Source organism: Capsicum annuum, chromosome 3, assembly GCF_002878395.1.
Source record: "Capsicum annuum cultivar UCD-10X-F1 chromosome 3, UCD10Xv1.1, whole genome shotgun sequence".
In the NCBI taxonomy this organism is placed as follows: Eukaryota; Viridiplantae; Streptophyta; class Magnoliopsida; order Solanales; family Solanaceae; genus Capsicum; species Capsicum annuum.
The window spans coordinates 65,620,045-65,625,145 of record NC_061113.1 but is presented as its reverse complement, the minus strand read 5'-3'; the positions used below and the strand labels follow the sequence as shown (position 1 = coordinate 65,625,145).

The window sequence follows — 5,101 nt, the reverse complement described above, 5'->3', positions numbered from 1 at the left end:
CTAACAAAAATAATAATATACATGGTTTAACTAAATTATTACTTGAAAATCTAAAATCATGTAATACACCTAGGTATCGAGTGTTCATAACCCACCAGCACTGAATGAGCATGACAATACGATACCAAACTTGAAATACGTAATTATGTAATCATGGTTCAAAGACCCAAAACATAGACATTTCATCAACTATGAGAAAATAAAAAACATGAACATGGAATGTCTTAAAACATGGGAAAACAGCTTGGTTACATGACTAAGATCACAACGTGATAATAATCATGAAATTCACTTGAATATTACATGAGAGATTGAAGCTTGAAGCATGAGATAACCTAGATTGCCATGGAATCATTCTTGGACAAGAATTAAGTCAAACTACTAAGGGGAAACATGAATTAAAACTCATCTTGAACATATAATAACTCCATAATGAGAGAAAAATCTATACTTTAGTTGAAAAGAAGGTTTTTGGGCTCCATGGGTGAAAAGGACCCTTGGATGAACATCCCACATAGCTTAATAACTGAGTTCTTGAAGATTTCCTTGAATTGGAAGGATGAACTCTTAATTCCTTGAAGAAGGAGCTTGAACTTTTGTTCTAGGGAGAAAGAAGGGTTTCAACGATTGATTTTAAAGGTGAAGAGTCAAATAATGCCCTTTTGGAAACCCCAAATTGTGTTATGGATGAAATAAGATGGGGGAAATGACTCAAATGTACCAACGCACTGCGAACCCTTTGTAATTCAAGCAGCCAACATGCAGTGGCCCCTGATTGAGTCAAGCGGCCAACGCCGCGACCCCTGCATGAGTCAAGTGGCCAATACGTCGTGGAGCTATCGCGAGGCCTCACTAATTTATCCATATAATAACATCCCAAACCTCATCCAAAAATCCCAAAACTTACCCAAGACACACTTTTAACATTCTTAACCATGAATCAACTTAAAATTCAATATTTCAGGGTTGAAAAGACCAAAATAAAAATCCACACAGTTTAGGGGTCTTGAAAATGACTAAGTCCTCAACACTTAGTGAGATTTTCAAGCCTTTACCTCTTAAATACCATTGTTTTTTTGAGGGTTTTTCTTCTATGCAAATAGGTTAAATTATGTCCTAAGAGTGTGATAAGTCATGAGGCCTTAAGAGGTTAAGAGAGGAAATGTACAGATTACCATCAACTTATACTGCTTTAAATTCCTACAGTATGGTATGACCACCCTAAACCATTCGTACCATATTAACTCCCCTAATATAAACATCCTTGAAGTTTTGCATCCCGGTCTTGTGCACCATCTTCTTGAAAGTTGCAGTTCGAGGAGACTTGATGAATAAATTAGCCACATTGTCACTTGAAAGAATCTGTTGCACGTTAATATTAAAAAATCCTATTCCAACCCCTCTATTTTACATTATGTGTTTTACATTGTGTACACTCCGGGGATCTTTTTAGTAATTTTGACACCCATAGGACTAGAAATTTGAATCTCGCTCCTCGTTTATTCGACCTCAATGAAAGTTGATCTATTAAAAATGAATGTCCTCTACCACTTTAGATGGTATAGGTGAGCGTTAATAAAATGGTGCTATTTACGGGGAGTGAAATTTAGTTTTCACTTGTGCGATGTTGAAAGTTACTTTGGGTATACCCGTGGTGATTTTAATTTACTTTCCTTGTTTTTGATTTTTGATTAGGTAATCACTCTTTCTTTCGGATAACCATGAGTCAAGATGGCTTGGATTATCTTGGCACTGAAGAACATGAAAGTGCTATCCGCATCCCCCCACTAAGGTAACTAAAGTATTTGAGGTCACAAGCGTGATGCTACAATTCCTTCATTTGTAGGAACGTTTTGGGGGTCACACCTACGAGGATCCAAATTTGCATTTGAAGAATTTTGTAGATGTTTTTGATCCCCTTTATATTGCACACATATCTCAAGAGTCCATTTTATTGTGCCTTTTCCCATTCTCTCTATCGAGAAAAGTGGTGCAATGGCTAAGATCTTTGTCTACCGGTTCCATCACCTAATGGGTAAATCTTATGGAGGATTTCTTAGGTCAATACTTCCCACATTCGAAGATGTTACAATTTCGTGATGAAATCATTAATTTTTGCTAATTCTATAAAGAGACATGGTATGAAGCTTGGGAAAGATTCAAGGAGAAACTCTTGAAGTGCCCTAACCATGAGATGCCAGAGAATATGATACTCCAAATCTTCTATAGGGCATTGGGCCATCTCAACAAAGACATAATGGATAATGCATCTGGTAGATCGCTCATTAAATCATTGTATGGGGTCGCATCAAAGGTATTGGATCAAGTAGAAAGTTTTTCTAGGGGTAGGGACATGAAGGATGTAGAGGTGGCCATGAGGGATCCCTCCTAATCCTTTGAGTACCAAGATGGAAAAAGTCAATAGTAGGAAAGAGATTCAAACATGATCAAGGTAATTTCATACCTTGAGCTCCTTAGTAAACATATGTTAGGAGACCTAATTGAAAGTGTAAATGTTATACATACAAGAGAGGCTAAGTGATGCAAAAGTACGGAGGAAGAGATACTTCATGACAAATTGAGTGTGTTGCTAAATTTTGAAGGATTTCCACCTTTTCTCTAAAGGTCAAGGCAAGAATCATGGTTGAAAACATGAAAGTCAAAGTATGAAATAATGCGGAAAGAAAGGGTGCATCAATGAAGAAATTTTGGCACGGATCTTAATTGGTGTTGAGGGGACCGACAAAATGGTGAAAGAAATACGAAGTGATTTCTCCATGCTCTAAAAAACATTTGACTCCCACTCAACCACCATCCAACAACTAGAGACAAAGTTGAATCAAATATAGGTGTACCTCATGGAGTGAAAAAATAAAGAAATGCCAAATAGGAAGGTAAAAAATGCGATGATCACTCAGGATGGAAAAGTCTTGGAAATAATATTAATTTTGGTAAATCTAGTGAAAAAGAAGATGATGAGCAAACAACAGCAAAGAGAAAGAGGTCCAATGATAATGAACCAAAGTCAAGTGGGATTTTGGTTGAAAAGTCAAAGATAAATAAGTGCCAAATTATCTCCATACCATCAAGCAGTATTCCTCCCCCTTTCCCTAAATGTTTCACACTGAAGGACAAAATGCAAAGTTCAAAAAGCTCTCTGATAAATTTTGCAGCCTATCTATTAATATTCCTCTAATTGAGCCTTTGCAAGATTTGCAAGGGTATGCTAAATTTGTGAAGGATTTGGCATATAAGAAGTGGCTTGTAGAGGATGAAACAATAGAAATCACACATCATTATAGTTCCATTATGTCAAGCATATTGGTGAAAAATAAAAAAGACCCCGTTACTTTTACAATTCCATGTACCATCAATTGTTCAAGTTTGCAAGAGCATATGTGACCTTGTATCAAGTGTAAACCTAATTCCATATGCCATATTCCACAAGCTCGGATTGGGGAAGATGCAACCTACGATGTTGAAATTGTTCATAGCCAACTGGTCTATTAAGAAGCCGATGGCAGTACTTCATGATGTTCTAGTCAAAGTTGACCAATTTATTTTTTTGGCTGACTTGTGATCTTGGATTGTGAATTGGATATTGAAGTTCCTATAATTCTCGGGAGGCCATTCTTAGCCACCGAGAAGGCCTTGGTAGATGTGGAATCTGGTGAGATAAAGTTCCAATTGAATAACAAGGAGGTGTCCTTCAACATATGTAAATCCATTAAGCAAATGATGGATTTACAAGTCATCTTGGTAGTTGATATTATTGATGGGTAGGTGACAAATCATGTTGATGTGAGCTTGTTGGATGATCCTTTGGTAGGAGTGTTATGGAATTACAAAAGAGAAAAAGAGGAAGAATTTGATGAGGTAGTTGTTTCTTAAACGGGACTTAGATCTTACACCAAGAACCTGGCAAAGTTGGACCTTGATCTTAAAAACCATAAGAGACCACCCATAAAACCATCCATTCTTAAGCCACCCAAAATTAAATTAAAGTCTTTGACACCCCATATTAAATATGTGTTTTTGGGGGATGGAGACACGCTACCTATCAATTGCAAGTGACCTTGAACCCTCTCAAGTGGAAGCCTTGAAGTTGGTGGTATAAAGGTTCATTCAAGCCATTGGATGTACAATTGCGGATATCATAGGAATATACCTCGAAATTTGTTCCCACATAATCTATCTATAGCAAGATCATGTACCAAGTGTGAAACATCAACTGAGGCTAAATCAACCAATGCAAGAGGTGGTAAAGAAAGAAATCATAAAATGTCTTAATGGGGGAGTAATCTATCCAATATCCAATAGCACTTGGGTGAGTCCAGTTCAATATGTTCCAAAAAAGGTAGAATTACGGTAGTTGAGAATGAAAAAAATGATCTTATCCCTATCTAACCAGTCACCGGGTGGTGAGTATGCATGGATTACAAGAAGTTAAACTCATGGACGAAAAAAGACCATTTTTTATGCCTTTTATGGGACAAATATTGGGTAGATTAGCCGGGAGAGAATGGTATTTCTTATTAAATGGTGTTTTGAGGTACAATCAAATTGTATCACCACGATGGAACAAGAGAAGACAACTTTTACTTGCCCATTTGGGACATTCACATTCAAGCGAATGCCCCCTTTGGGTTATGCAATGCCTAGACAACCTTTCAACATTGCATGTTATCGGTGTTAGCAGATATGGTCGAAGAATTAATGGAGGCCTTTATGGATGATTTCTCAGTGGTAGGGAACTCATTTGAATCATGTCTTGAGCACCTAAGGAAGATGCTTGAGAGATGTGTGGAAACCAACCTTGTCCTAAATTGGGAAAATATCTTTTCATGGTTAAGGAAGGTATTGTCTTAGGCTACAAGATATCGGGGAATGGAATACAAGTCAATCAATACAAGGTAGAATTTATTTCCAAGTTACCACCTCCCATTTTTGTAAAGGGTATACGGAGTTTTCTTGGGCATGCAGGGTTTTATCGATGCTTTATCAAGGATTTCTCCAAAATAGCTTATCGAATGTGTAAAATCCTTGAGAAGAAGAAAAAAATAAAATTTGATGATGCATGCTTAAAATCCTTTGATCATCT

At 37.0% G+C, this 5,101-nt stretch overlaps 1 non-coding gene across 1 annotated transcript; it reads right to left on the bottom strand.

Moving 5' to 3' along the window:
• Positions 1-2,090: 2,090 nt before the first annotated feature.
• Positions 2,091-2,196, bottom strand: LOC124897394. The gene has a single exon (XR_007054115.1). It is a non-coding gene; the product is annotated as a small nucleolar RNA R71 (small nucleolar RNA).
• Positions 2,197-5,101: the final 2,905 nt, after the last annotated feature.